Below are 13567 nucleotides of genomic sequence, written 5' to 3'. Positions count from 1 at the left end.
TCACCGTTATAAGGCGGCATTATTTTCAACCTCATTTTCCTGATGAGAAGCTGCAGCTCAAAAGTATAAATGATGGCACTCACCCCCACTGTCAGATCACTTAAGACGAAGTTGGAGCTCAGAAGAGGCAATCGTAGAACATTTAGATTTAAACACAATTTGCTTTGTCACTCTGGCTAATTGCTCCTGGACTCCAGTTCAAGCAAGCATTCAGCTCCCAAGTTCAGCTTTTTCTGCTTAGTGTGTACAAAAGTATGTTCCTGGCCTCTAGAGGGGGCAGAGTGGAAAAGGTCACTGAGGGGCAGGGGTGTCAGCCGGTGTAGGACGGGTAAAGATTTCTCTTCTTACATATTTAATGAAAAAGAACGAGAAAAGAAAAGGCCAACTTTCCCCTAAATTTGCAGTCCAGGGGCTTCCTGAAAATAACTCTTGGACTCTGTGCACTGGGATTTAATCGGTGTTCGATAACAGCAGACACCCGGGTGGGCCATTTCACGTCACTGCCTGAAAAACTGCCCCTACCATTTGGCCACCCGCCTGCGGTCCCTGTGGAATGTACAGGTGGATTCAGTGTGCCGTGAGCACAGAATCCCTAGGCGCAGTCCTCTGCACCAACCCAGTTGCACCTTGGAAGCGACGGCAAGAGAGTGGGAAGGGAGGGGTGGAGGGCTGCCATGCCCTCAGGATGGTCAGCCTGGACAGCTGGCTATCCCAGACGCCCTGAGGGCTGCTACCTGGAAGGGCGACCCTGTGGTCATGCGAAGGGCAAGGAGCTCCCACGTGACGCCGAGAAGGCTCTGTCCTTCTGCAGCATGATCGAATCCAGCTTGTGACACTGTCTCACATGCAGCCACAGGAAGACCCACCCATACCCGCCCCCAGAGAAGTGCTCAGTAAATTGAGTTACTGACTCAATGTGTACGGCAGATGTTCATTTGGTAAAGCTTATCATAGAAAAGACACCTCTCTCTTCATTTATTTATTATTTACACCCTATCTTTTTTTTTAAAAAAAGCTTTAAAGCAGTGCCAACTCGCAAGAAAGAGCTGTGTGAAATGGGGTGATGGAGGACAGGCGGCAAACCGTGTGCCATGTGTGGATTTGAGCTGCACCGAATGCGGCCTCTCCGGTGTAAGGTGGAGCGCTCCGCTGCCGCCCGTGTGTGCACTCCTCCGTCGATGCTGTTCCGGAATTTCCAGATCAGTTTGAGTAGGGATCAATTTGTAAATGATTACTTGTTGTGCTGTTTACCAGTTGTAAAATGACAAATGGCCACTCTGCAAAACTTGGGCGATAGGTGTGCAGAGAGAAGTAGACAAAAGTCACTTCAACTTACCTCCCGGGTGAGCGCCACAGGCTCGGTGTGCCTTCCTCTGCGGCCGTGTGTGTGTCGCAGTCCCCCTCTGAGCAAGGGGAGCGGGGTGTCGCCGTCCCTTTGATGTGTTCACCGGGTTAGTTCTTCCTCCAGCCTGGGATTAGTCTCAAGCAAGCCCTGTGAATTCCACTCACTCTTATGTAATATATAGTTCCATGCCCACTTTTTACATTAAAGCTTTTAGAAATTGTGGTAAAATACACATGACCTAAAACTGACCATCTTAACCGTTTTAAGTGCACAGCTCAGTGGCATTAAGGACATACATGCTGTTGTGCAGCTGTCCCCACCACCATCTCCAGGACATTGTCCTCTTCTCAAACTGAGACTCTGTCCCCATTAGACACTAACTCCGCTCCCCTCCCCAGCACCCAGTGCCCATCCTCTGCTCTCTGTCTCTATGGACCTGATGGCTCGCGGGACCTCATAGAAGTGAAATCACAGGGCAGCTGTCCTTCTGTGACTGGCTTGTCTCACTGAGCATCATGTCCTCCAGGTTTGTCCATGCTGCAGCGGGGGTCAGGATTTCCCTCCTTTTCAAGGCGGAATGATATTCCACTGTATGGGCAACACCATATTTTGTCAATCTATCAGTGGACGCTTGGGTTGCTTCTATCTTTTGGCTATTGTGAATGTTGTTGCTGTGATATATTTAAATTTCTAAAATAACTTTCGCATTGTAAGATTATGATGTGCTTATTTAGAAAGATCCAAGTATTATAGAGTGTACCAAGTGAAATCTGAAGTTTGCTTCCCCACAGCCAGTCCTTCCACGACTGCTGTATGCCCAGAAGCAGGCTACCACTCTGTGTGTGTGTGTCCTTCAGATATCCCATCCAAAACCAATGACCCAAGCACGTACCCATACAGCTGTGTTTTTAAGTAGAGGCATAATCATCTAACCATCACTGTATGTAGGTACCACAATACGTTTAAATCAGTTCTATGTCTCTATACAGTTGACTCTTGAACAGCGTGGGGATTAGAGGTGTCAACCCTCTGTGTAGGTGAATATATGCACTTAACTTCCGACTCCCCAAAACCTTAACTACTAATAGCCTACTGTTGACTGGAAGCCTTACTGATAATACGAACAATTCATTAACACATATTCTGTGTCTTATGTGTATTCTTGCAATAACGTAAGCTGGAAAAAAGGAAATGTTACAAAATATGTTCATAGTACTCTGTACTACAAAAAGTCCATGTGTAAGTGGATGCGCACAGCTCCAAGCTGCGTTGTTCCAGGGTCAACTGCAAGTCTCCTAAATTATATATAGTTTGTTGATCTTTGCTCTTCACATAATAGCACCATTAACATCCTCATGCATAAATCTTTTCAGACCACAGAACCCTGATTATAGTTTTCCCAGCCTCAATAGTCACTGAGTTTTAACAAAGCCTAAAGTCACTCTTTTTCCTTTTTTTTAAGAGACTATTTTTTAGAAGCTTTAGGTTCACAGCAAAATTAAAGGGAAGGCATAGAGATTTCCCATGTACGTCCTGCCCTCACATGTGCACAGCCTTCCCCATAAAAAAGATCCCCAACTGGAGTGTTAAATTTGTTACAACTGGGGAACCTGTATGGACACATCATTATCACCATAGGTTAGGGTTTAGTTAGGGTTGGCTCTTGGTGTTTTACATTCTGCAGGTTTGGACAAATGTACAGTGGCTTGTGTCCACCATTATAGGATCATACAGAGTAGTCACTGCCCTGAAAGTCCTCTGTGCTTCCCCTGTGCACCCGTCTCCCTCCCAATCCTCCAACCACTGAAATTTTTACTGTCTCCATTGTTTTGCCTTTTCCAGAATGTCTCAGTGTTGAAATCACACAGTGTGATTTTGTTTTTGTTTTTGTTTTTTTTACATTGGCTTCTTTAATTTAGTAATATGCATTTAAGGTTCTCCCATGTATCTTCATGGCTTGACAGCTCATTTGTTTTTAGCACTGAATAACATTCCAGTGTATGAATGGACAAAAGTTTAATTTATCCATCACCTACTGAGGGGCTTGGTTGCTTCCAAGTTTTGGCAGTTATGACTAAAGCTGCTGTAATATAAACACGTGTGCGGTTGTTTGTGTGGGCATGCGTGTTCAACTCCTTTGGGTGAATTCCAAGGAGTGTGATTGCTGGATCTAGGAGTTTTATATGTTTGTGGTGTACAGTTAGGCTTGTAATACATTTTGAGTTAATTTTTATGAAAGGTGAGGGTCTGTGTCTAGATTTACCTTTTTGCATGTGGACGTCCAGTTGATCCAGCAACATTTGCTGCAAAGACCGTCTTGTGCCGCTGTATTGCCTTTGCTCCTTTGCAAAGATCAGTTGACTATTCTTATTTGGGTATGTTTTGGGGCTTTCCAGATCTATATGTCTATTCTTTCACCAGTACTGTACTGTCTTTCTTTCAAGTAGTGTCAGACTTCCAACCTTTTTCTTCCTCCTTCAATATTGGGTTAGCTGTTCTGGGTCTCTCCATATACATTTAGAATCAGTTTGCCAATATCCACAAAATAAATTGCTGGGCTTTTGATTGGGATTGCATTGAATTATAGATCACGTTGGGAAGAACTGACATCTTGGCAATATTGAGTTTTCCTATCCATGAACATGGAATATCTCTCCAGTTATTTAGTTCTCTGATTTCTTTCATCAGAATTTTGTAGCTTTATTCATATAGATCTTGTGAGTATTTTGGCTAAAGTCTTTCTTTCCATTCAAGTCTCAATGATGACAACTAAATTATGGAAACCACCTTAGGGGATGAATCATATACAGTTTTCTAAATAGCTAACTAGAGCCGGTGACAAATAATATGCAGTGTGCCCACTGGTAGAAGCTGCCAATCTAATTCTTGCTCACTGATAATGCTCAAAACCAAACCAAACAGGAAACAAAGCCTGTAGCCAGTCTGTTAGAATTCTTTTTTTATTATCTTGATTCCACACCCTGGGGAGCCCAGACTAGGAATTAGGAGAATTTAGTTAATATTATCGCTCTGCTTACTTTTATTCTGGGCATTTCTTATGCCAGCTTCTTCCCAACATACCTTGTTATTTTTTCTATTCAGATGTCTTACTGTATTATAGGTTGAATGGCCAAGGTAATGAGTGTTCTCATCCCCTGCCCCCCAAATCTGTACTAAAATGGATTCTATTGTGTTGATATGGAATGCTTATAGGGATGGAAGTCTGAAACACTTTCCTTAACTATTGGCTGTGCAATTTCCTAACTCTATGACTCTTAGCAAGTTTACTCATGAATTTGCTCATTTACAGAACACCTGCTGAGCACCAACCAGTCAGATAGTCTTTCTTATTCTCTTCCCTCATTCAAGATAAGAGTGTTGGATATGTATGTTTTGGGGCCTCTTCCTGTTTGAACTTTCCGTGATTGCTAAGACCATTCAATTGCCGGCTGTGTTGTCTATTTCCCCATTCTGTTGATGGTGGGAGTCCCAGCCTGGGAACTTATACAGGGCAAAAGTACACCCTGTATCCCTCAACCTCAGGAGGGCACTGAACCAGAACTTTTACTTTCATGGTGACAGTGATCGATTATAATAGTGAAAAACCAGATTCAAGTGCTTCCATTGCCCTGGAGAATATATGCCCACAATTTAGGGCCATTTTCACTTGAAAGGAAGCACTTGCTGCCTTTTTCATTTTTGAAAAAATACATTCACATTTGAGTGAAGGCCAGTGTTGCTCTAAATACTTTTGGTTAAAAAAACAAACAAACAGGACCAAGGGGCATATGGGTGGCTCAGTTGGTTGTGTCTGACTCTTGATTTCAGCTCAGGTCATGATCTCAAGTTCATGGGTTTGAGCTTCCCGCTCATTCACGTTTTCTCTCTCTCAACACAAATAAATAAACATAACAACAACAACAACAACAACAACAACAACAACAACCAGGACAAATTGACCATTTAATTACTGGAGTAAAGAGGCTGCCTCTCAGAGTCTGCCCCATGAGGAACTGTTGATAAATTGCTGTGCCCTGGCTCCATGCCCTTCCCTGGGGTTTATGAGCATCTTCTAGAACCTACGGAAGAAGGTACCTGTGTTATCAAAGTAGTCCTCATCTCAGTTAAACTTAGTCCCACATTTGGTATAAGATGCCTGAAGCCTTTATGTTAGCCTATCACCATGTTGTGTGTCCAGCAAACAGTCCGCTTTCTCCTGGGGGTGGGGGGTGGGGGGAGAAGCAAGAGCAGGGCGGAGGAATCTCTGGGTGTCGCTCTGTGGCTTACCCAGCAGGAAGATGGCTCCTCTTGTTTTGGCTTCTGACTCCACCCTGCCTGCCCAGCATCCCTGAAGTGAACACACCTGGTTGGGTTGCTCAGCTGTACAGGAAGAGCAGCTGTGTATGAACAGGGACCCTGACTCTGCATGGCCCCATCCCGTGCCTTCCTCCTCGGCTGGGAAACAGCTTCCCTCAACTTCTGTGCCAGCAGAGAGTCACTGTTCAGATTCGAAAGGAACCTGGGGGGGGTCACGCAATCTGCCCTCACATGAGAAGTATCTTCAATAGCATCTCTGGCAGATGAACTGTCAGCCTTCCCTTTAAGTACCTATGAGTTCATTACTTCCCTGTGAGGTCCATTACATGAGAAGCCAGAAGCATTTTCTGGAAAGTTCTTTACACAGAATATTGAGTTGAAATTTGCCTCTCTTATATGGAGAGTGGGTAGAGCACCTAGAGAGGACTTACTGCAACCATTTGTTCCTGCCACCTTCCACCAGGAAGACCTCCTAGAACAACACAGAACAAGTGCATCCTCCCTGTCGCCTGCTGACCCTCACATATAATGCCATCTCCCTGCCACATTTCTAACCTGAATATGTCTAGGCCGCCTCCTCTTATCATAAGTCAGTTAACATTCTGAGTGTGCAGACTCCTGTTAATGTGAATTTCAATGAAACATCCTTTAGAAAGCAATCTGACTGCCACCCCCATCACCAACTGAAGTGGCACAATTAATGCCAAACCTAATTTTATTATTTTTTTTCGTTCTTTGTCTCAGTGTTACATGTAATAGAGAGACTGGGTGATGATGATGGTGACAGTGATGATGATGATGATGATGATGATGATGATGATGATGATGGTGATGGTGGTGATGGATGATCGTCCTGGTGGTGATGATGGTGATGATTGATAGTGATGATTGTGGTGATGGTGGTGGTGGTGGTGATGATGATGATGGTGATGGATGATGGTGATGGTGATGATGGTGATGACAATGGTAGTGATTGTGGTGGAGATGATGATGAAGTGTGTTTACACATGGCTAAATTGTATACTTTCATATATGCATGGTGGTAAAGGCATTTAAGAGCAAAAGCTGTTATACATGAATCACATCTTCATTAAAGCAGTTTTGTAGTCAGGTTATCTGCACAAAATTGCTTATTCTCTAAAGCTTATAACATTTTGTCTGGGGGACCCTATTAAGACATATAATTTCAGTAGGTCAGGCTTGCAGCAGTTGTGCATGTGACTTGATCTCCTACTCCAGGCCTTACATATTTGATGTCCTGACATTTGTGTAATTGCTCTGCTAGAGCCCACTTGGAGCATTGAAAGCTACTTAAAATGTCATTATAAGCTGGCCGGGTCTTGGAATTATATGGTGCAGTTGATGGAACAAAAGAATGTTCCACTTTGATGCGCGTGGTATTTGATTGTGCTCTGTGCCATGGTCCCTTTTCAATCCACCAGGGCTAGCTGGACTTTTAAAAAAGGATTTCTTGATTTCTGTTCATCTTCACATGACTGACAGTGGGTGCCTTTGAGATAAGTCAGTGTGGTTTACAGTAGTGGCATGGGAGATGATTTCTGATATGTGTTAATCGTTCTCATCATAAGCTGCTCAGCCACTCGAATCTACCATTGCATACCTAAGTGTTTTTTTTTTTTAAGTTATTTTTCACTAATGAAACCTGAAAAGTTTCTTTTTTAGATGAGAGGGACAATGTTTGGAATTATATTGTATTATTCCATTTTGAAGGTGGATATTTCTTATTACAACCATTCTAAGAGATCCATGGAAAGTCTCTCCTGATCTCTGGTCTTTATCTTAAAGATAACGAGTTTTATCATGCGGTCATCCATTCCTGTTCTTTTCCAGATAATGAGACTAGACTGAAGGAAGCGACAGAAAGAAGAGGTATGGCACAATACGAGTTTCCCTGAGTTCTTAAATGTTGGGACAGATTATTAGCAGAGGAGCACAATTCCACGTTCACTGTATTGATTATTAGAAATGTGGTAGACAATCTACACGCTTTATTTTGTTTTCACAGTAAACCCTTCAAGTGGGAATTACTGCCTTCCCACCTCCCCCATCTTCCGTACCCCGGATTCGTTTTTCCACAGCCCTTATCAGCACCAGACATTCTATGTATTTATATTTTCAATTGCTTATTTTCTTTCTCTTCCAGTATGGATGAATGTTTCATGAAAGCCAGGGCTTTGTTAACTGCTTTATTCCCGCACCTGGGAAGTCGCTGGGCCTAGAAAATGTGCAATAAACATTTATGGAAGGAAGGAAAGAATGGAAGAGAGGAGGGAGGGAGGAAAGAGGAGAGGAAGGAATATCCCATCTCTTGAACTCTCCTGTTTAAATGTGAGTGTCTCTGGGAGGCTCAAATCACTCACGGATTATCAGTCACCTTAATGAGACCTAGAATGAGTCACCCGCACTATGGGCAACAGAGACGCTGCCTGAGGAGCAAGCCGGGTGGGGGTGTGTAGGGACACAAGGGAGGGGGCATTCGGACATGTGGGGACAGGACCAGACCGTGGACTCATACACAGAAGACGGCACGAGGGAGTGAGGGATGCAAACGTTGCCACACACAAGCGGCGACGTGAGAATCTAGCCTGCTTCACAGCTTTGTGCGAGGCCAGTTGTGCGAGGCCAGGTTGCTGTAAACCAGGGTCGGAATAATCACCGTGGTGGTTCTTGTACTGCTTTACACTGCACGTCCAGCACGTAATCCCATCGGGTTGTGCTCCTCCGTCTGGAACTGGACAGTGGCTGGAGACAGTGGGGCCCTGAGAGGAAACGTTCTGCCCAGGTAGACAGGAAGCCTTGACTCAGGGGCTTAACTTGGTCTGAAATGTCGTCATGGGGGAGGTAAGAGACGTCCTCTGCCTGCTGCTGTTGGATGCAGAGCGGGGTGGGGCAGGGATTCCGTGGTTGGAGCCCTGTTAGCACACACACCTTGGCTCTGCGAGACGAGGGTGGTGTGAGAGACCGGGGCAAGCCCTTGGTTGGCCAAGGTGCTTGGGAATGGAACGTTTTTGTCCAGTGGATTTACTGGTGAAGTTTGCGCTCACCAGAGACACATTTTTGATTCAACACTTTTTAAAAATTTCTCACACACGTCTCGATCCGTTTCCTGCCTCGGCGGATGTCGGGGGCATTGTGGTGTGCACCCAGGGGCCTTGTGCACAGGGAGCAGCAGAGCACTGTGACGGGCCTCGGCCACCTGCAGCCTGGCTCCTACTTTTAGGTGCCTGCCCTTTCTTTCGCCCCTTTTATGCCATTGTTGCAGCCCCGCAGACAGACCACTTAGAGTGGGTGTGTTTGTGCTGCCACAGGCCTGATAAACAGCAAAGACAAAGACTTGTGCTTACTTTTTAGCTTAGGTTATTTTTTCATGGTTTTTTTTTTTTTTTTTTTTTTTTTTTTACTGATTTTCTACTTAAAATATATTCTTGACGTTTTTAATGAAAAAGTTTTGCTCAGGGTAACTCAGACCCCCAAATTTATACAGTAAGATTTTTTCCTCAAAAGATATAAATTGGGTTTATCTTTTTTAAAAATGAGTAAATTAATTGGGTTACCTTCATTAGAAATTAATAAGAATTTTTAAAACTTTTTAAGTAAAAACTAAGTTTTATATTCTTATAGTTTAAAAGTTTTACAGTGAGGTTTGTCAGATCTAAGTTTGTCAATTTCATTGTTAATTTCTGAGGGTAAAATGTAGGAGGTAATTTACAAGTAGATTTAAAGTTTGGAGGTTGTTTGGTTGAATTTCAGGAAAGACATTTGCCTGCAGATGGGGTAATAACTGACAGTTTGGGGAGCGTGTGCGCTCAAATACTTGTCTGTTTTAGGAGGAAAATGGAATCAGTTTTTGGGTTGTGCTGTCATTTGATGTTCTTGCAGGGTCTCTGCAGTTGGTCTGTCCCATATGTTGAGTTTGCTTAATACTGTCCAGTCATCAAGTCTCTCTGGCTGTGTGAGTGTGAATCCTGTTGTAGCTCTGAAGCAAACCATGCCTTTACTTCTCTATCCTTCCTCATGGTGATCCGTACTCCTGGGTTCTCAACACAAGGAGTGCCCAGTACCAGTTAGTGAAGTGAATAGGTGAATGGATGGGTGGATGGGTGCGTGGGTGGGTGGATAAGTGGGTGGGAGATTGGATGGGTGGGTGGGTGCATATGTGGGTGGGGGGGTGAGAGGTAGGTGGGGGGATGCATGTATGGGTGGGGGGATGAGAGGGTGGGAAGGTGGGTGAGTGGGTAGGAGAGTAGATGGGTGAGTGGGAGAGTGGGTGGGTGGGAGACTGGATAGGTGGGTGGATGTGTGGGTGGGAGAGTGGGTGGGTGGGTGGATGAGTGAGTGGGAGATTGGATGGGTGGGCGGGTGGGTGGGTGGATGCGTGAGTGGGTTGGTGGGTGGATGGGTGGGTGGGTGCATATGTGGGTGGGGGGGTGAGAGGTGGGTGGGGGATGCATGTATGGGTGGGGGGATGAGAGGGTGGGAGGGTGGGTGAGTGGATGTGTGGGTGGATGGATGGGTGGATGGGTGGGTGGATGGGTGGATAGGTGGGTGGATGGGTGAGTGGGTTGGTCGGGTGGAGGAACAGGTGAGAGAGTAGATGGGTGGAGCCTGGGGTCTGACTTTAATAACTGGGTTTCACACATCTTTAAATGCACATGAATACTTTGGCAAAGAACCGTCTCACAAAGCGCAATCTTACATTGAATGTTGAACCAACTGGGAGGCGGCATCACTTGGCACAAGTAAGCGTTCTGGGGCACACACGGCGTGTTCTCTGCTTCTTGCTTGCGAAGACGCTGAACTGTGGCCGGGGCTCAGCACGGACACCCCAGCCTCTGTGTTCATGACGGGTCGTGAGGGAGGGATGAAAAGCGGTGGAGGGCCACATGACTCGCGACCATCAGCGCCTCATCATGGTCGTACTGAGAGTTGTCCCTCGTGCTGCTGCCCCAGGGAAGTGCTTCTCAGGCCTGGCTCCCCTGTTTCCATTGTACACAGAAGGGAACTGAGCACCAGTGAGAGTGAGAGTGAGAGGCTTGCCCCGACCACACCCTGGGAGTGCCCGTGGGGAGAGGGGTCCGTACCCGCGTGGGCCGGATCTGTGTGTGCGGCCTCATCAGCTCTCAGCTCCCTGAAGCAATGTTTGGACGCACGCAGCACTCTCTCTCCTAAGCGGCAGAGTGCACGCTTCCCCCCCAGCCCCCCAGAAAGGGGTCAACTTTTCTTCATGCGAATCTGGCTCCGCAGCCCCGGGGGCGGAGCACCGTAGGGGCCCCGTAGTGACTGGTGAGAATTTTAAATGTGTTCTTAGAAACCAAAGTCTCAGCTACACCTATCACCAAGAAAGGGGAAACCCCTGCAGATTCCAGAATTGTGAGGCTTGAGAAAGTGGACAGGAATCCAGTGCTGCCAGCAGTGGGGTTCACGGCCGACACCGGGCAGTTGCCCGTGCTAACGGGTCCACGCAGAAAGCAGACACGGCCTGGCGCTGTGCTCCTGTCTGCCTCTGTGGGTGAGGCCCCTGCGCCCTTTCCTCCTCCTGGGCCAGCGCTGTGCCTGCCGGTCCCTCAACGCCGTGGGCCCCGCGTCCGTCTACCCCTGTGTTGCACGAGTGGTCGGGTCTGCATGTGGCGAGTGACTGTGGTGTTTTCATGCCGTGGTTTCTGTCGGGATTGATTCTCATTGTCACCGTGATGAAAGGCTGCTGGAGTGGATTTGGCAAACGTGGGTCGCCGTGGACCTTCTTTTTTCTGCAAGTGCCTTTTCAGAGCAGACGCTTGGCTTCTGTGTTGGTGCGAGGGCAGGGGCCCTGCTGGATCACGAGCGCTGAGAACTTCTCGTGCCTGTTGGCGGGCAAGAGAGGGAGAGTGCTACAGGGAATTAGGCGTGCAACTCTAGTTTAGTTCCCAAAGATGGAAATGTTAAAAAATACAAAAAGCCTAAATTTCTTAATTTGTAAGAAGCGGGGAATGATGCCCCCCCAACTTAGTTCAGAGGATCGCCTGAATGAAGCCATGGGAAGCGTGAACTCTCACTAGGTCACTGTTCTTCGGGAGCAAAGTCATGAGAATAATCATCTTACATGAACCTTCACTTAGGAACCAGTGACACATGTAACCAGCATTAAATACTCAGGAAAAAAGCCAGCCCCCTGCCCCCACGTCAGAAACAGGACTTCATTAAACGTTACGGTTACGGAGTGAGATTTACGTATCGTGAAGTGTGTGGATGCCGAGCGTATGAATGAGTGTGTTGACACGTGTGTGCACACATAACCAGTGTGCCATTAGACATCCCCATCGTCCCAGGGAGCGTCTTCCTGTGCCCGGTCTGTCCCAACACCCTGTCCCCTGCATAGGCCCCACCCGGTCCTGGAATCACCTCCTACTGAAAGAATCATGTGTGTTCTTCAGTGTCTGGCTTCTTTCACTCAACATAATCCCCTTTGGATCCGTCCGGATGTTTGTACGTGACCATAGTTCATTGCTGCTTGTGCAGATAATGACAGATAGTTCGTCCATTCTCCTGTTGATGGATTTTTGGATTTTTTTTTTTTTTTTGTATAGCTATTACGGATAAGGCTGCTAAACACAATCTTATACGCCTCTTCCATGGACATAGGTTTTTGAGCACATTTTCTAGGTATATGGAAGGGGCATATTCTATTATAAGAAACCGCCACAGGGGCTTCCTGGGAGCTCTAAAGCTTTACTCCCACCAGGAATGTACAAAAGTTCCTGCTGCTACCTTTCCTTTGCAAAATTTGTTCTCAGTCTTTTAAAATTGAGTCATATTAGCAGGCACGAAATATGCTGACTGTGGCTTTCATTAGCCTTTCAATGATTAGTAATGGTGCTGAGCACTTTTCCATGTGCTTACTGGCCACTTGTATATTTTCTGAAGTTTCTGTTCAGTTCCTTTGCCTATTTTCATTGCAACGTCCCTTTTTATTATTATTGTTGATGTTATAGGTGTTTTTAAATGTATACTCTGGATAAAAGTGTTACGTCAGAGTTTGTTGTTTGATCATCTTTTGAAAAAATATTTCTCTTTCTCCATTGAAACGCCTTCGAATTAAGGCAGCTTTGTTGAAAATCGTCTGCTTAGGGTTGTCAGGATGCCTCATGTAAGACGAGTGTGGTAACCTTACAACAGCACGGTTCCGTTACCCTCTGGTGGCAGGTACTCCCGTCGACCTGCTTTATAAACCCTGCGTTAGACGTGACTGCTTCCTCCCGGAATAGAGGCGTTAGGAGGAAGACCGTCGTGCGCGTGCGCCCACCCGGCCGCCCTTCCGCTAGCCTCCAGCACTTCTCACGGGCCTGTGTTTCCAGCCGGTGTCATTCCCTCGGCGTTTCGTGTCCTGCAGGTCTGCTGGTGACAGATTGGCTTGGCTCCTCGAATGATACGGACATGTCTTTCCGTCACCCTCATGCCGGAAGGAGATCTTCCCTGGACGTGGGCTTCTGAATTAGAAGTTTTTTCTTTAACGCTTCAAATACGTCATTCCTGTGTGTGTTATCAAACACCTAATGATAAATATGCGAAGGCATCATTCTTACCAGACACGCAGCGTGTCTCGCGCCCTGCTCTGCGTCAAGTCAGCCGCTGCCTGCGTCGCGTCGCAGCCTCTGGGGGCCGTGGGGAGCCGTCTTGCCCTTGCCCTTCCCAGGAGATGCCCCTGCGTGGCTCGCTCTCGGGTTGGTTCTGGGGTCTGCTGGGTGCCCTGGCTTTCACACTTGATGCTCTTCCCCGGTTTGGGGGAACTGCCGAGGGTTTTTCCCTCCCCCTTCGGCTTTTGGCTCCCATTCTCTCTCTGTCTCCTTCTTGCTCTCTGGCTGTGGTCCGTTGTGCCTGAGGTGGCTCTGCAGGTCACTGAGGTTGCAC

The 13567-nt window shown here is 46.6% G+C and overlaps 1 protein-coding gene across 2 annotated transcripts in view; it reads left to right on the top strand.

Moving 5' to 3' along the window:
* PTPRN2 (protein tyrosine phosphatase receptor type N2) overlaps nucleotides 1-13567 on the top strand; it is an 805972-nt gene that overhangs the window by 318283 nt on the left and 474122 nt on the right. The window lies entirely within an intron of this gene.

Source organism: Prionailurus viverrinus, chromosome A2 (genome assembly GCF_022837055.1).
Source record: "Prionailurus viverrinus isolate Anna chromosome A2, UM_Priviv_1.0, whole genome shotgun sequence".
NCBI classification, from domain to species: domain Eukaryota; kingdom Metazoa; phylum Chordata; class Mammalia; order Carnivora; family Felidae; genus Prionailurus; species Prionailurus viverrinus.
Note: the sequence above shows the minus strand (reverse complement) of the source record. Positions and strands in the feature narration are given on the sequence as shown.